General features: G+C 44.6%; 1 protein-coding gene across 1 annotated transcript in view; it reads right to left on the reverse strand.

Moving 5' to 3' along the window:
- ADCY9 (adenylate cyclase 9) overlaps positions 1 to 19,284 on the reverse strand; it is a 105,671-nt gene that overhangs the window by 61,943 nt on the left and 24,444 nt on the right. The gene's annotated exons all lie outside the window — the stretch shown is intronic.

Here is a 19,284-nt window from a genome sequence, read left to right on the forward strand (position 1 = left end):
AACTGTGGCAGAGGTCCACAATGCTATCCCATTGCTTTCAACGGGGCCGGCGCTGCTGCCACCCATATGAAAGCAATGGACGAAGGCATCCCCTTCAGTGATGATTTTCGGGGGAGGCTTGAAATATAAGCACTACCCCGAAACTCATGCCTAGCTGTAAATAAAAGCAAAAAGAAAAAAATAACTCACCTAAAAGAGCAGTCTGGCTCTTCTCTCTGTCCCAGTCAGTCTTCATTTGTCTTCTGGTGGCCGGGGATTGAAAAATCCCTGCCTCCAGAAACCACTGCCTCTGATTGGCTGAGCACTGTGACCAATCAGAGGCAGCACTCAGCCGTCATTGAATGACAGCTGAGTTCTGCCTTGATTGGCTGAGCTCTGTGACCAATCAGAGGCAGCGCTCAGCCATTCATTGAATTTAATCAGATTTTTTTTTTCAATCCCCAGCCACCAAAAGCCAGTTTTTTTTTTCAAGAATTGGAAAAAGAATTATTAAGCATGGAATGGGTTTAATTTTTTTTGGAATGTTTAAATGGTTAACCCATTCCCGCTGCAGGGCGTAAGTTTACGTCCTGGGAGCGGGGTACTTCCCGCAACAGGGCGTAAACTTACGTCCTGGAGATAGCGCTGGATCATATGTGATCCAGCGCTATCCCGCAGCGGGAGCCGGCTGTCAGTCACAGCCGGCGTCTCGCTGCAGCAGCGGGGGGGCATCGGAGATGCGCCCGCCACTTTTAACCCCTTCCCTGCCGCGATCTAAGTAGATCGCGGCAGGGGAAGAGTTCACAGCGGGAGCGCGGCTCCCTCTGTGTCTCCGGCCGGAACTCGCGATGTCATCGCGAGAGCCCGGCCTGTCACCATGGCAACAGGACGCCAGACACTGGCGTCCTGTATTGCCTATGCCTGAGATCGCTGTATGAGCGATAAGGCATGGGAGAGCAGTAGCTCTGCCATGCCTTATGACAGCGATCATCAGGGCAGTGATTAAAGTCCCTCAGAGGGACACAAACAGTATAAAAAAAAGAAAGATTTAAAAAATGAATTAAAAAAATGTAAAAAAAAAGAGTAAAAAAACAATTTTTTATGCTTTTTCTCAGATTAGCATAAAAAAAGGTAAAAAAAAAATAAAACCCCACATATTTGGTATTGTCGCGTCCGTAACGATGCGTACAATAAGTTGCACATGCTTTTGACTGTGCACCAAAAAAAACGCTAAAAAAAAAGCTAAAAAACTGAGGCAAAATGCTCATTTTTAGCATTTTGCCTCACTAAAAACGCAATAAAAGTGATCAAAAAAGTCGTATGTACGCCAAAATGGTACCAATAAAATCTACAGCTCGTCTCGCAAAAAATAAGCCCTCATAGAGCTCTGTACATCAAAAAATAAAAAAGTTACGTGACTTTGAATGCAGCAATTTAGAATAGAAAAAAGATTTCCAAAAAAAAGGGTTTTTATTGCAGAAAAGTGGGAAAACCTAAAAAAAATGTTAGAATTTTGGTATCGTTGTAACCGTACCGGGCTGCAGAAAAAATGGAAAGTCTCATTTATGCTGCATGATTAACGGTGTAAAAAAAAAATAAAAAAATCTATGGCAGAATTGATGCGTTTTCTCTCTCTGCTATCATTAAAAAAAAAAAAAAAAATTTACAATATAGTCTATATAACCAAAATTGGCATCGATAAAAACTACAGTTCGCCACGCAAAAAACAAGCCCTTATACGGCCGCGTCGACGGAAAAATAAAAAAGTTATGGCTTTTGAAAAATGGAGATGGAAAAATACCAAAAAATCGCTTGGTCCTCAACGCCAAAATAGGCCATGTCATGAAGGGGTTAAAGCTGTGGCCTACCCCCACATTAAATTGCCAAAAAAGGTGTGGCGTTTTTTACTTTAGTGTAAGGAGGGGAGCTGGATTAAGGTAGCGGGGGAAGTACCTCCAGTCTTCGAGGTTGCTCTAGAAGATGTGCATACACTAATATATTTATAGGGTGGTAAAATGCTCACTATAATTATAGCTCGCGTTTACCAGCACATACGTGTACTCTCTCTCATTCTCCAAAATCTGCCTTTCAACGGCCTCCAATGTCAACAATCAGTCAGTAAATCTCCTGTGAAGTTGCCAGGCAATACGTGCTACAAATTAGGGCTGTCTGAAACACTAGAGTATTGAGGAAGTTCCACAGCAGGAATGCTAAACCTTAGATTGCTAGCCTAGCTTCATGGGACATGCACTTCAGCAAAATGTAGAGGTTCAAAGAACAGCGAAAACACTAAAGTAAACCCTGCGTAGAAATACTGGCCATGCCCAATACCAACACCCAAGGTGGCAAATTAATGGCATCACTAGAGTGCTCCATTGCCATCTGAATGTCCTGCCCCGCAAAACAGCGCTAGTTCTCTTTTGGGAGACTCTGGGGGAGTCGGCATGTATGGTTTATGGGAGACTTGCGCCATGGAATATGTAGGTGCTACGTAATAAATTTGGGAGGAAAAACTATAATATGCTGCAAACAGATTCTGGTCAGATGTATCCAGGTTTGTGCTGCACCATACTGATGGGAGAGGCAGAATGTGGAGCAAGCAGCTTGAGTCAATGACCCCTTCCTGTCAGCTGCTCAGAGTGTATCTATACTTCCATCCAATTTGTGGCAACTGCAAGAAGCGATCCTGTAGCTATAGGGGTTGAATTTCGGACCTAGCCTTTAAGCCAGGGAACCCTAAGCCCCCTCTTGCCACAATGTCTGCCAGGTTATCCCCCTCACTGCCAGTCAGGGGCTTTAGATCTTCATCTACTGTGACATCTGCACTCAGCTGCTGCTGCCTGACACCTACCCCAGCTCATACTGTAGTGAGAACTGGAGACTGAGGGAGGGCTCAGGCCATTCAGGCAGAAGCAGCTGAGTGCAGATGTCACAGTGGCTGAAGATCTTTAAGCAATTGACCTGCACTGCATGCGTATTATAGGGGAAACCACTGTAACTACATTGAGGCACGGAGGGGGCCACTATAGTTATTTTAAGACATAGAGGGGGCTACTGTAGCTATGTTGGCGCACGAATGGAACTACTATAACTATGTTGTGCATGGAGGAGACCACTATCTAGTATGTTGGGGCTTGGATGGGGCTACTTTAGCTATGTTAAGGCATGGAAGGGGGCCTGTATAGCTATGGTTTGGCACAGAAAGGGCCACTGTAACAGTGTGGGGGTGCTGACTTTTTAGGGGCAGAAAGTGGGCATTATTAGTTTGTGAGGGTCACACAGAGAAATTATTACTTTGTAGGGTAGAATGGGAGGCACTATTAGGAGCAGGTAGCATTGGGAGAAGCAGCAAGATATGGAGAGTGTGCAGAGACAAGTTGTAGCTGACATAAAGGCTCATTTACACACAGAGACAATCTTTCAAACGATTGAAAGATTGACAGTTCTAGCGATCGTTCTGCCTAAAATGCTAATGGACACTAATAACTACTAGCAGTTTATTACCTTTATTTGCTTGTAAATGAGCCTCCAGCAGATGTTCACAAATCCCAGATTGTGGTCTGGACTTTGCACTCAGCTGCATTGTATTCGCACTGGCTGCCGCGGGCTGTCAGCTGAATACAATGTAATCAGCTGCTGCGGTGTAGAACACAGCATGCGGTCCCTGCTATCTCTCTCTGGCTGAACGATGTATATTATGCTCATCTAAAAATCATCGTTCAGCGGAAGAGTGAAAGATGAAAGTGTTTACACAGCTTAAGCCTTCATGGCAGTCTGAGTTGAATAAAGCAGAAAAGCAAAAGCCGATGTCACTAACCAGAAAAGATGTGACCTGTGATCACTAGAGGTAATTGCACTGTAATCACTATCACTGTGAAGAGCTTGTATTTGACCATTATATAGTGACTGCATTATTAGAAGTATACTACAGCTGAGTTGCTGTACCTGATGAGCCTACTGTGTTATAACAGTTGTTTTGTAAGTATACTGTCAGACATATATATATATACAGTAAAACCTCTACTAGCATTGACATCTACTAAGGCCGATTTCGAGTAAGGCCATTTTTTAGCCAAAATTTTCTATAGTAACATTGGTTGCCTCTAATGACACCGGCGTGTGCCGGGGCATGTGACCTTGCTGCTGAACCCACATGATCTCCTGTTCTGCTGCTAATGCAACCCACCCTTCTCCATCATTGGCGACGGGTAATACACTAGTACAGTACAGTACAACTACACTTCAGTGTAACAGCACAGAGAACATAGTGATAACGCTGAGGGCAAATAATGATGTCACCTGCAATCCTATGTAACAGCACAGAGAACACAGTGATAACGCTGAGGACAGATAATGATGTCACCTGCAGTCCTATTTAACACCACAGAGAACACAGTGATAACGCTGAGGACAGATAATGATGTCACCTGCAGTCCTATGTAACAGCACAGAGAACACAGTGATAACGCTGAGGACAGATGATGTAGTAGATGTGACCTGCAGGCCTATGTAACACCACAGATAACACACAGTAACATGTTCAATAACATGTTAAATGTTCATTTATTCTTTACAGTAGTCTTTTATATTTATTTAATATTGTTTTTGGTATTAAAGACCATATTTATTCTCTATTAAATGTGGTTTGGTGCGTTTTTTGGAATGTCTACAACAAATTAAATGGATAGAATTGTTTCCTATGGAAATAATTACCTCGAGTAGCAACGGTTTCAGGTAAAGCCGTCTGCTTTCGGATGGATTACCAACGTTAGTAGAGGTTTTACTATATACATATAATTTTACAGGTGGGGGAGGGGGGATACATATAATTTTATGGGATACATATATTTTGGAGCTTGAGCCCCTGATCTTTTAAGACTCCAGCAATGTCCCTGGAGGCCACTTAAGAGTGATGCAGCAGAAAGCTCCAGGCCGACCACTGCTGGCAGCCATGACTAGCAGTGGGGGGACCCAAGATGCACTTTTGCACCAGGGTCTGTCAGCCTTTAGCTACACCCCTGTCCAACATGCTACTGAATGGGTATCTCAAATAAAGTGGCCACTGAGTGCAATATATATTCGCCTCCACTGAGGAGAATCTGGGTCATTGTAACATGCATAGCACAGGATTTCCCATTGGCGCAGCGAGCTTGTTCCCGAGGGTGATGTCTGCTAGTCCTCGCAGTGCTAACAGCTGGTGGATTGCTTTTGCGCTATATAAGCCAGGATTCATGGCGATGAGAGGAGTTCTATCCTGTTTATAACACAGGATCTCACATTTTCACTCCAGCATAAGTTACCATCAGTCGTGTCTAATCTTTTATTTAGATCCCGCTCCAGGGTTTACTACCGTGGTGGGAATACTCAGTTTCAATATACTGCTGCAACTGTATGATACTAAAAGCCTCTCCTGCAAAGGTCTTACTCAGGGGAGATTGCATCATACCATCCCTTCAGGCGGGAATGGCACTGACCTGCAGTAGCAGACAGCCCATGCTCAGATATAGCACTGTTTCTGGAAAATAAGCAGATTTTTTTTTGCTAATTATGGACTATCCCTTTAAGTGAAACAAAGATCAGACACTAGCACAAAACTGTCAAAAAAATAGTGGCCTTGTTATGAAGTTTGAAGATCCAGGCCCTGGCGCCACATATTTAACCTCTTAATGATTGGAAATACGCCTTTTTACTGACCTCACTAATGGGCTTTAAATCTGCACATATGTCTTTTTTAGGGGACGTGATGCTGCAGCCTCTGATTGGGCGCGGCAGTCACATGATTCCACCCAGCACATCTACCTGGAAGCCAATGCCAGCTGTCAGCTTCTTCCCGAGGCCACAGGAGAGGTGAGTATGCCCTCGTTTGTTATTTTCTGGCAGGGCCCAGCTTGGGGACGGAATTTAATTTTAATGACAAAACCCCTTTAAATGTAAGTTTCACGTTGCACAAATAATTTGTAAATTCCCTGTAAATATCCCCCTTTGTTCTAATTCTTTATCATATTCAAGATCTCCGCTTGCTGGCAGCGAATTGAAAATTTCTTATTTGCATGCAGAGACTGAAAACTGCACAGACATCTAAATCTTCTCACAGCTGAAATGTTTGCTAGAATTGTATTCTGTCTAGGTAATTCTCTGGAAAACTTAAAGGGACTTTCTAGTTTCAGGACAAAATTCTGTATTGGGACCAAAGGAAGAGAGGAGATATTACTGGTAGTTGTTCTTCTGTGCCATCCCTTTGATTTGCCAGTTGCAGGTCTCGTTTTGGACCATCCAAGATGGCTTATGTGACCTTTCAAACTGCCTAATCCCCAGTGTTAGACTACTAATGGCCAAACCTTCCTGATTGGCCAAACCTCCTCATATGATCAGTAATGGCCAATCAGTGCACAGTGTGAATTAGGTAGTTAGAAAAATGCTGCAGAAAGGGGGATCAAAATTGCTGCATATTGAAAGGAAGAAAACGGAGCAGAACTGGCTGATCAGGGGGGAAGCAGAGAAGAACTACTGAAGTTAATACTAGTATATTGTGTCCCAGGAGACGCATGAATGTGTATGGGGGCCTTCCAACTTTCCCCCAACAGATGAAGTCAGGGGAAAGAAAGGCATGTTGAGTTTCAACACCTCTCACATATGCCACTCTCACACATGCGTTCAGAAAACGGCGCTCGAGACGACAACATTTTTCCAAGGTGCGTTAAATAACGGGAAAACGCACAAAAAAAGAACTGTGCATCGCTCGAAAATTGTGGCGTTAGAAACGCTGCATTCCAGCTCTGGTCTGCGAGGCCCCATTGAAATCAATGGTGGCATTGTAGCGTGGTTAGTGCGGCGCTCGGGAGGCTGTGTGAATCACGGTAATCAGTGTGAGAGCGGCCTGAGCCTTTTGTTCTCCATGGAGATAATCAGCTGCCAGAGATATCTGACTGCAGCTTTCTCCACTCTTCCCACTGAAAGCACACGGATGCTCAGCTGAATTGAGCATTCTTGTGTATGCCAAAGTTGTGAGAAATAGCTGTCGGCTCAATAAATGTTCTGCCAACAACTATAGAAGGTGTATGGGGCACCTTTGGGCTAGCAGAGAGATTTATGGTGGGCTGTGTGTCACTACTGTGGGGTAATAGTTGCTTTTTTTTTTTTTGCTCAAACGTACTTGCGCAAAAATATGCAACCTTTTAGAACTTTTGCACCGCTCTTGCCACTTTTCTAAAAAGTGGGTTGGGCTGCCACAGCTCAACAGATTTACTATAATTTTTTATTACAAATTGGCGCAAACTATAGCAGAAATCTATACCAGCTATGAGCTGCTGTAAATTTCAGTTTGAGGCGCCTGTTTGTCACATCTTCCAGCCCACTAAGGCCGGGTTCACACAGGCGGATTCTAATTGCGGAATCCGTGATCAATGTCCACGTTTACATTTGAAATTATGGAAAGCATCCGTGAGGGTTAGCATGTTCTATTTTGCTGCGGATTCTGCGTGGACGGCATCCACTGAACTCAATCAAGGCCGTACGACCCACAGCCCATATGCAATTAGCATTGCATATGGCCCGCAGGCATCACTAAGCGACGGCGTGAGACATACTAACATTAAAAAAAACCACGTACTACGCATGATCAACTGCGAGCCGCACCCAATCCTCCAGTATGCATTGGTAGTGTTAGACTAACAATGCACTATACTTGCTCTCTGATTGGCCAGAGCTGTTCACGTGATCAGCAATGGCCAATCATAGAGCAATGCACAATGTGTATTAGGTATTTAGAAGAACAACTGCAGAGATTTTCCCCCTCCTGTCCTGGGACAAAATTTTGTCATATAACTGGATAGTCACTTTCAGTACTTTGTACTGGTGAGCTACCACTTTCTCTCACCAGAATATGGAAAATTAGCACGCAGCATAGCGCCATGTGTCACATGGCACGCAACATAAACATATATGTGTAGAAAGAAAAAGCTGTATAATAACATTAAAAACTCACTTTTATGTCTTGGTGCCCTGTATGCAAAACAACCCACCTTGAGTCATGGAGGCAGGTCATTTGGCATACAGGGACAAAGAATAGTATTTAACAGGGAAAAATACAAAGTCCTACATCTGGGCAAAAAAAATTAAAAAAGGCACATACAGAATGGGAGTAATTGGGCTAAGCAGCAGCACATGTGAAAAAGACCAGGCATACTAATAGATTACAGACTGAACATGAGTCAACAGTGTGATGCAACAGCAAAAAAGGCAAACACAATTCTGGGATGTATTAAGAGAAGCATAGAGTTTAGATCACGTGAGGTAATTATCCCCCTCTACTCTTCCTTAGTCAGACCTCATCTGGAATACTGTGTCCAGTTCTGGGCACCCCAATTTATAAAAGCCATTTACAAACTGGAGCAAGTTCAGAGAAGAGCTACCAGGATAGTTAGCAGTCTGTAAACCATATCCTATGAGGAACGGTTAAAAGATCTGTTTTTTTTTTTTTTTTAAATCCCTGCTTTCCCTTTGCCGTCGCTAGGCGATGATGCGGGTACCCACGACCTTTCCGCAATGTAATTGCAGAAAGAGACGCAGGTCTTACGGCTTCCATTGAGTTCAATGGAAGCTGTCTGTGCGTAATCCGCACTAGAATAGAGCATGCCGTGATTTTTCCTCCGCGACTGGAGATCGCAATTGATTTCCGCTTGTGTACAAGGAAAACCGCTTTTGCATAGTATGCTATGATAGGTATTTGCTGGGGAATCCGGAGGTGGACACCTATGGATTCCGCAATGTAAATTCAGCTGTGTACAGCCAGCCTTAGTGATCTGAAATTGAGCAGGGGGCTGGACCCGATGACCCTGGAGATCGCTCAGGCCCCCTCTTTTGCTTAGCCGCCTCCTCTAGCCACTGATGTCCGTGCAAGCAGTAGTGAAATCCCATACTTATGCTGTGCAGCACTCTGGTGCTTGCTAATTTTCCACATTCTGGTGACAGAATCCCTTTAAAGGGGTTTTCCGAGACATAAAAAAAATTTAAAGTAACTAAAATAAACAACGGCCCCCATCCAACGCTGCAGCCCTGGTTGGTGCCCACCACATGGAATCCGGAAGAAATGGTAGGTGTTCACATGCTGTTCATTGTGCACATGTCCACTCAGTGACAACAGGGATTTTTCTCTGGCCGCTGCAGCCTGTGAGTGGCTGAGTGATCATGTGCACAATGTATGGCATGTGACTGCCCGCCGTTTCTTAAGTTCCATGCAGCGGGCACCAAGGCTACTGCAATGGATGGGAAGCAGCGGGCCGTATTATTGTATCTTGTCACCACCTGAAGCTAGGAGTTTGACAGGGCTTGGATGAAGGAACACCCCTGTCACACCGCTAGCTTCCGATCAGGTGACTTCTGTAAGGTCCTTGAAGGTCCTAGCAGAAGCGTGTGTAGTGATGTTTTGCCCGTGCTGGAGGGTTAGAATAAGGGGTTAGTGTTCATCTTAGGCTTACATAAGTAACTGTAAATGTTGAAGCCTTTACAGTTAAAAATGTAAACCTCATAGGACAAATAACCCCTTACCCTAACCCTCCAGGTCAGGCAAAGATCACTACACAGGCTGCATCTGTCCCAGCGCCCCCCTGAGTTTTCCATGCGGCCACTTTTTCCCTGCCGCTGTGCTGGCTGTCACTTCGGTCCTGGCCGCCAATTCCCCCAGTGACTCACTCTTCTGGTCAGCTGTCAGTATGCGTCAGCCGGCGCCCCTGCCCCCACTCCCAGTGTTGCCGCGGTCCTGCTGCCATCTGTGGACGGCACTTGCAGGATAAAAGCCACCGCTGCCAGCGTCGCCGGTGTCCTCCAGCGCCTCTGTATGTGCCGCCACTCCCAGGCTCACCGCTGTATTCTTGCTGTCTGACAACGGCACTGCCTGGTCTCCTCTGCAGGCTCTGGCTGTCCTCCTGCCCTGTGCCAATTTAGTAACGCCCCCCCCCCCCCCCCAGTCAATCAGAAGCTGGGGGCGTTACTAAATAGTTTGACAGCTGCTCCCTTGTCACCACCACTAACTTCCGGTGGTGACAAGGTACAATAATACCGCCGCTGGCATACAGGTGAGTATTCAATTTTTGCTCATTTTAAGCCCTTTTAACCTATTTATTTTTTTGGGCTGGAAAACTCCTTTTAAGGTCCCTATACACAGACTAAGGTGATGAAAATGAACAATTTCAGCCAAAATGATAATTTGTCAAGTGAAATTTAAAGGGGTTATCCTATAATCTAAAGGGATAACTTTATGATTGTTAGGGCTCTCACAGTGAGGAGGAGACTGAAATGGAGCGTTGGTCATGCATGCTCAGGCATCGCTCCATTCAATACGATGCCAGTTCGGGTGGGAGAAGCATCCCCGCAGTGACAGAAGAGGGGACAGTGGAACCCCGTACTCAGGATTGGTGGGGATTTCAGCAGTGAGACCCCACCGATCATAAAGTTAACTTGTTTCCTGTGGATAGGGGATAACTTTAGTTTCTGGGAAAAACTCTTTAACAATAGTCGTTTTAGCCAACTGATGACAGAAAATCTATGATCTGAATAGTCGGCCACGTTTGAAATTTTTATCCAATAGTCAGACAAGAGACTTTTTTTGTACATGTATGGTCAATTTAAAGAACTGTGATGACCAATTATGACAATATTGTGAATGGCTGCGTCTGTAAAACGATTGTTCACAAGATGATCATTTATTCATCAAGCTTCTATCTAATGTGTATGGCCAGCTGTATGTTACCACCAGTCTCTGACCTACCGCTTGTTCCATTCCCTTCTTCCGTCCCCTTCGATATGCGGTCTTAGGCTGGCTGAGTATAGGATCGTATATGTGGATATGTTGGGTAGTAACCGAGCGCTTTGCAGCTGTCAAAGACACTGGGGGCTTCTAACATCTCTTAACATAAACAATAGTATGTGTTTGGTGAGGATAATTAATGGAGGGTGTACCTTTAAATGAAGTGGAGTAAGTAAAACTACTTCACTTATAAATGTCTTATTCTGTACTATGTAAATACGGCATTCATCTTCCACACAATTTGTCAGACAGATTTATGGAGACTGTCCCTCTATTCAACACAATACAGCAAAAGACTAAACATAAAGTACAATACTCAGTATATATTTATATGCAGTGGAAAAACAGGAGATTAATGGAGAGTCGGGTGTATAAAGATTTTACATTATCATACGGATGTAGCAGAGTTGACAGGAAGGGGTCATCAATTCATGCTGCTTGTGCCAAATTCTGACCTCCCATCAGCAACAGAAATCTAGATTCATCTGACCAGGAGATGTTTTTCCGCTGCTCATTGATACAGTTTTGCACTATTTTGCCCCCTGGAGTCTCGCCTTAGTGTTTCTGTTAGACACAATGGTGCTGGAACTGGTCGTCTGCTGTTATAACCCATCCGTGATAAGGACGGTTTGACCATTCAGACACATTAGTTGGAGAACCAATGATGTATTTGGTTGCAGTTTTGATGATTTTGCACAGCATGTATGTCAGGACGATTCCTGACATTCTCCTCTGACCCCTTTTGGTGACGACTTGCTCACATCCACAGTATCCTCTTTCACTTTTCCTCAATCACACCATTCTCAGTATACTCTCTACACTACTGCAGGAGAAAACCCCAAAAGCTTGGTAGTGACATCCTGGCCCCGGCTAGTCTAGCATCGATGACCAAACTTCAGTGCAACTTGCTCAGGTCGTTGGATTTTTCCATCTAATGTGCATTCACACTGAAAATGATCAACAGAAAATGTGTCACGTGACTTTATGCTGTAGTCCGGGGTTACGGGTCTAATTTCCATACAAGGAAGCTCCAATTATAAGAGGTCTGGGGTCTCTAATAAAGTGGCCATTCAGTGTATTACAGTGTTTAACAAATGATAGAACTTCAAAGTGTTATATGACAAATTCAGCTCTGCTACATCTCTTCATTGTATTGATCTATTGCAGAGAGTGGCGTGTATTAAAGTTAAGAGACAAGTGGGAGCGAGGCCCAGATCTGGACAAACGAAACCAACTCTCTATGACGCAAATAAACAAAAATAACATAGAAAAATACTATTTTGCAGCATTGAAGAGGTTAAAGATTCTCGTGGGAATCGGTACAGCCATAGACTAGCCTCCCAGGCTCTGCAGGACTGGTTCCAAGTTCTGAGGGTCCTGTCTCCCACGGAGGGGAGCGGGCAGCATTTTCTAAATTTACCCCAACACCACATTCCAGCCTACAGAGAAAACTATTGGGGGGGGGGGGGGGGGGGAATTTAAAGGCACTCCCCTATTGACTCATCACAGTTCTTACCCATAGGACAACTTGCCTTTTCTTTTAAACACATCTCCGTCATCAGGTTGAAGCATCAACAAACCCCAGGCCAAGGCCAAGGCCAAATTCCAACCACAAGTAATAAGAAATCCCCAGTAAATATAACTCCCCGAGTTATATCTGTAGCTGGGAAAGCCGGATGACAACCAATAGCTGCAATTTTAGTTCCGGCAAATGCCTAACTGTATCACACGACATCTGCCATTCAGGAGCTTAGGAAAGTTGGATAACAATCCCTGTAGGGGTTGCATGGACAACCATATCTCAGTTTGCCCAAGAACCAAAGTAACTTTATAAAGGCTAACACAGAAGCTTTATAAGTAGAGAACGGATATGTAAAGTCCAGGATACCAGGGGAGCGACATGGACCTTCCAGATAGTATCGGAGTAAGGCCCCCCTACATGACCCCATGTGTATTTCAGCATGCCTGGGCGCTGCGTATTTACGGAATGAACTATATTTTTTTGTGTGCGAGTTAGCATAATGTACTGTACTTTTTGCGCCCGCAAGTCATGTTCATTTACATGTGGCAAACAAAGAAGCACCGATTGAAATGACTAATTAGTCTAATGAGTTCCAGATGTGTTCTTTTTCCTGCGCAATTACACATTGTATCATGCCCTAGCGTACTGCACGGGCATTTTCACATCCCCATTGATTTCTATGGGGACCTTTGGTATGCAAATGCGCAGGAACTCATTGAAATCTATGGGTTCTATTCTTTACGTATTTTGTGCGCAAATTTTATGTTCGCAAATAGCATGCAAATACGCCCATGTGAAGGGGGCCTGAGAAACAAGAGGTAAGGAAAGTCTCTTTAAACGAGCCAAAGCAGCCAGCACTGTGAATGGAGTCGGTTGACTGGTTCGGCCACTGAGGAATGCTCAATACTTCAGCAATATACAATATAACAGAATATCAGTCTTCTTGACAAGGAGTGGTGTGATAGACATGATAATTATTTATAAAATGTCTATCGTTTAATATAACCCAAATGTATTTTGCTATTGTAATGACTTTCAGCTCTGAGGAGTTCAAAGGACACACACAATCTAATCATGGTATTTGCTAGCCAATGGATGGGTGATGTATTTGCTCTAAATACATCGAAGTTGCTCAACCAGTTTCTAAGAAGTTAAAGGGCCATAGTGTCGTGTATATCCTGTGTGTTTACCTAGGCCCCCTTCCACTCTTCAAACACAAGCTAGTTAAACACATCTTGTCAACTACACAGAATTCCTTAAGGTTGTCTGCATGCTAAAGAATACAAAGTCCATACTATGGCGGACGTGAGAGAGGGTGGGCAGAGAGGTGGGCAGAGAGGTGGGGGATTCTGTATGATCCGACAAATGAGAATCCTATATGTTACTGATGTAACCTGTTGCACGCCCATTGTGTGTCTGTACAATAAAAGGCCCTGTCTGGCTGTTTCTGGACGGAGAGCCATTTTTAACATGAGATTCATACCTTGTGTTTGACTTGGTCAGTGTGCGCATACTGCTTCCACACAATTTGGAAAGCGACAAAATACCCCAAAGCCTGCTGGAGAAAACCGTAATCCAGCACAATTGGAGTCCCTGGGTGAGCGAGTGGATCTGTGAGGTCACAGCCTGGAACGTACAGAGATCGGCAGATGGCACGCAGAACTCAGGGGCCCGAAAATCTACAGAACACGGTAAGATTGCTTTATCTACCTGTGTCAAAGCTGGGTTCTGACTGCTTTTCTGCCTGTTCCTGAGCCAGACTGGACCTTCACTGAAAGACAGGTAATAACTCTAGTTCTGTCCACTCGGGAAAATCACCACGTTACCTGTCTAGGGGTATTTTGTACGCTGTGTATGCTGTTATGTCTGAGACGGTTAAAAATTGTGTATACAAGACCAAGAGATAAATTCTGTGAGGGTTAATGTGTCGGGAGGGCGGACTCGGCTGTTTAAGTCTGAGGGAACACGCCAGTGACACGTGCTCCTAGGTAAAACTAGTGTGAGGTTAGGAAGATTTATGATACGTATACTTAACTTTATGATTGAGCGTGTTATGTTCTCATATGTGGAAAGGTATATACGTATGAAGTATAGTCGTGCTTTGTGACGGCTGATTTCTCCAGAATATTATTGAGGTTTTGGTCATTGAAAATAATCGTCAGTCTCTGTGTATAGCTAAATGTCCTGTCTAAGACGTGTACAGGAAGTGCTCTTCGGGATTGCTAGTAGACCTTGGGTTGATATAAAGGTAGATGAGATATATACCTTGGGTTGATATAAAGGTGGATGAGATATATATATACCTTGAGCCGTTGTGGGTATTCTCCAGTAATCCCGTCTGTCTGGTATTATAGAAAGAATGTGCAGTGTTTATTGTTGGGGGGAGGGCTGCTGATAAGAGTGAACTGAAAGCTTTTTCAATTAACCCTTTCTGTTTCCTTTGTCTTTTCTGAGTGGGAAAGAGGGGTTATATGGGAAGGATTTGAAGAAAGCAGATTTTACAAGAGAAACACTACTGTGTCTTCGAATAGAATGAATAGAAACTTTGAATAGAATAGAATAAGCAGGTAGCATAGAGTTGAGCAAAGTGAGCAAGGCCAAAGGTCAGAGAGCTTGTCATCTGGTTGCTGAAGGCAGCAGAGTTTACTGAACATGTAGAAATGTTATACAAAGAGAAGGACCAGGAAAAGTTGCAGAAAGAAATGTTAGGTCATGGACAGGTAAGATAGGTTGTAGAAAGTTTTCAGAAGATGAGCAGGAAGCCTAGCAGAAAGAAATGTGTTTTTAGATTGCTAGAAGGAGGTATAATGTAGTTAAGAGATTGAAGAGGGGAAAGCATGTAGGGGGGTATGTGTATTGCTTATGAACAATGTAATGTCTTTGTGTTGACTGCGGCCCCTCCCTGTAATGGCGGCCGCGCTTGCAATGTTTACAATCCAACATAGTGTGACTCTGCAGTAAATGTAGTGAGGCCTGCCCCCACCCTGAAGTTACTTCCCCCCATGTGCTCACTTTCAGGGTGTGTGATGTTACTTCCGGTCCCTCCCCATCCGGGACAGGACCTGGCCCCGCCCCTTCCTCCTCCAGCAGCCATCTTGCCTCACCTGGAAGTGCTGCTACTCAGCAGCCATTTTGCCTCACCTGGGAGTGCTGCTGCCCCTGGCCCCGCCCGTTCCTCCGGCAGCCATTTTGCCTCACTTGGGAGATTTGTAGCCCCGCCCCTTTCTGCCTCTGGCGGCCATTTTGCTGCATTTGGGAAGCCTATATTTCCCAATGCCACTGTATCCAGTGCTAACATCATGATTGTCTGAAGTAAGGTTTTGTTTGACCAGACTTTGTTACGCTCCAAGATGTGGCCACTTTGGATGTGTGATAAGTTCAGGGAAACAAACCTTTGTGGAGATGCAGCTTGGGACATAGTAGATGACTAAGCTGGTTTATAGTGCATGGAAGATTGGAGTTGATGCATGGGGGGCAGAGGCCGGGAATACATGACAGGGGACGCTCTCTCATGTTCCCAGGGGCTCTGTTTTCCACTGCCCGCTTCTCCAATGGATGCTCAGACAGATGATGTTATGGAAGGCTCCTACAGATGGAATAATTTCCCTATAGTCACCCAGCAAACTTTTTCATGCAATTTGGTGAAGTAATTTTACTTTTTATGTGAAGAAAGAGGGACTGAATTGCCCAGAGTAGGATGTTAAGTCATCCGTATTCTTTAGTTTTTCTTTAAGCCTTTTGTATATTCTAGTGTCAGTCTACACTGAAGCTATAATTATATTCCGACAGGAGAGTAAAAGCTAAACGCTGGCCATACCCTGAAATACTATTACACTGGGTGACGTAAAATTTGAATTGTGTGGCGCCCCCTTGTGTTAAAAAATGCTAACTGCGACCTGAAATAAAAAAAAATTTTTTTTTAAGGAGATTTTCGCTCAGACTTCGCTGCATACAATGTCACCTTGACCTACAAAGTGCTTGTTTTTGTGCCTCTTGGTTTACTAGTTTGAACGCAATGACTCTTTTTCCATTGAGTATTGCGGTTCAAAAGGGGGGAGGCATAGGTGATCTGGGTCATAGATGATCTAGGTGTTGTAGATCAGCTATTGGGTTTGAAAAAAATAAATAAATGATTTTGTGCTACAAGGTTCCGAGCCATGTGAAATAGAACATCAGCACGATTATTTAGTACTAATTCAGTAAGAAACTGCAGATATGCAAACAGTTACCAGAACCCCTGTTGATAATGCATATGTTGAGCTTTTTGCAGATGGTACCAGGGTGAGGATTGATGACTCCACATCGGATATGCAGTGGTCACACAACAAGATGTCCTAGAAGCAGAAGCTCTGCCTCCGCATGTCACAGTACAATAAGCGGAATGGAAGGCCCTCACTGAGGCGTGTAGAGTGGCGAGAGGTAAGACCGGCAATCCTTTACACTGACTCCTGGTATGCATTTGGCATAGCTCATGATTACGGCCCAATATGGAAGGCCAGACAGTTTTTTACCTTAGCAGGACAACCAATTGAGAATGGTGCAACGGTACAGAGTCGCATGGAGGCCCTGCTTCTACCTGACAAAGTTGAGAGTTCGCACCGATTCCTACACTGGAGAGGCGAGAGACGACACCCTCGCTGACAGCGCAGCAAAGGCAGCGGCCCTCAAGCCGTGGAAGAAAGAAGAAAGATACTGACAGCATGAGTCAGTGGTAAAAAAACTTTGGACATTGACAAAAATTTGGACTTTGATATGCTAAAGACTTTTACAGTTACAAGCCAGCAAGGAAGGAAAGAATAAATGGACTAATATGGGAGCAGCAGAAACAGGACAGCGTGTGGTGAACAGTCAACAGCACTTGCCCACCACAGTTCCTGTATCCCATGATGGCCCAGCTGATGGACGGAAAGACCCACCTAGTAAAGCAGTAATGACGACGACGCTTGAAAGAGGTTGGGCGACTTCTAGGTTCTCTGTAGCTGCTGCATCATTTGTCCGGTTTAGCATGATCTATGCCATGGGTAAGTCAGGGCAGAAGTAAATTTGCCACACCACACTTGCCGGGACCACTCTACCCATTTCAGGGATTGCAAATTGACTACGTTCAGCTCCCACTTGTTGGGAAGTAGGAATACGTGCTTGTTGTTGATGTCTTTGCAGGTTGGAGGCCGACCCTGTTACCAAGGTAAACAAGTAGGTAACCGCAAAGAAGCTCATGAACGAGGTAAACTGTGAATATGGGGTACCAGAGGTGATTCAGAGTCAGACAGAGGTATAAACTTCGCAGGTGAATGTAACATGTCATGTCTGCTCTGGGTGTATCCCAGGCCTTTTACATACTGTACCACCTTTAGTGTAGTGGAAAGGTGGAGAGACGTAGTGGCACGCTAAAAGTAAGATACTTAAAAATGACGCCACTTTGGAAAGACTGTCATCCAATAGCCTTATACAGTGTTAGATATGAACCCAGGGGGGATTATACATTATCTCCCTACGAGATTGTTTGGGCTAGCCCCAAGACTAGGTCGTTACTATCCTCAGTAGTTACAATTACAATCTGATGTGTTGACTGAGTATGTGATTTCCGTTGTTAAAGAACTAACCAAAGCCTATGCACAGGTGTTCTCTTCCAGACTCAGAGGCAGACACTGGGACACATATCTTGCAGCCTGGGGATTGGGTGTGCATCAAGAAGTTCCCCAGGAAGCACCCTCCTGAGCCCCGATTTGATGGCCCCTACCAGGTGCTTCTGACTACTGCCACAGCTGTGAAACTAGCCGAAAGACTTACATGGATCAACGCTTCATACTGTAAGAAAGCTTCAGATCCGGGAGACCAGTCTTAGTTGTGCCAAAGACGTTACTCTGGTTAGGGCTAGTGAGAGAGGAAGGTAGCAACTGGAATCCTTAGTCGGAAGAATATGGGGGTATGGTTACCTTCTAGTATAACTCGTCCAATGCTCAAGTAGCCGCATATTCCTTCGACTATTGTACTGTGGTCCCGTGTCTAGGCGCAAGATCCCACCGCAGGCCAGATTTAGCTCAGTCCAGCTGGTTATATGACTTATATACCCGGGGAATACAATATGTTTGCGCCACTGATAACGTCTGGGGAGAAGACTGCCGTTATTGGGGATTAGTGGGATGGAACGCAGGAACAGACTAGTCCTATAAACCGCGAAGTGCCTTAAATAAGAAAAATAGGAGCGGGAAATCCCTAATTAGTCGTATAACCCTCCTTGAGAATAATGACAGCAGGTATTGGAAGGCTGAACTTAGTATGTTGCTTGGTTTTAATGCGGTTTTTACATTAACCATGGGAGATCCAAGCCCGGGGGACGGGGAGACTTATAGTCTGGGGACATACCGGTACGGGAGGATAGATCCCTTAGGGAAGTTTAAAATAAGGGGTATGGTAGATGCAGCCGAATGGAAGCCTTCACTTAGTCCCGTGCCCATAATTAACCCCCTCCGCCGTAAGATAAAGACCTTGACGAACATGATGATCATAGCCGACCCTACTTTTGAGGACACCTTGACAGTAGCGACTGGCTACTCTGACCAGAATCTCTGGTTGGAGTTGATGAGCTACAATGCTAACAGGAGCAACAAGTCTAACTGTTGCGTGTGCGGTAGTGCCCGACCATACTCGGGGATGGTCCCCCTAAATCTCCCTGTAGATGCTGAAGAGTGGTTTATTAGTCTCTTCACGAACATTTCCGCTAATTACACTGTCCGTGAGAAATGGAAGAAGGAATACTCTATAACTACTTAAGTGTTTTGCACCGGAGAGAGTATTACTGACTACCCTGGAAACTACACCTGCCAGGCAAATAGGCAGGGTGGAGAGAGATTTTTGGGGAACTCACCAACGGGTATTGCTCCTCCTACAGTATGATAGGAGGGGAATAGATGCAGAATCAGGTCCAGTCCTTAGGAGACGTTTACTGGCTTTGTGGAGACATGAGGTAGATGACCCG

This window comes from Eleutherodactylus coqui, chromosome 8 (assembly GCF_035609145.1).
Source record: "Eleutherodactylus coqui strain aEleCoq1 chromosome 8, aEleCoq1.hap1, whole genome shotgun sequence".
NCBI classification, from domain to species: Eukaryota; Metazoa; Chordata; class Amphibia; order Anura; family Eleutherodactylidae; genus Eleutherodactylus; species Eleutherodactylus coqui.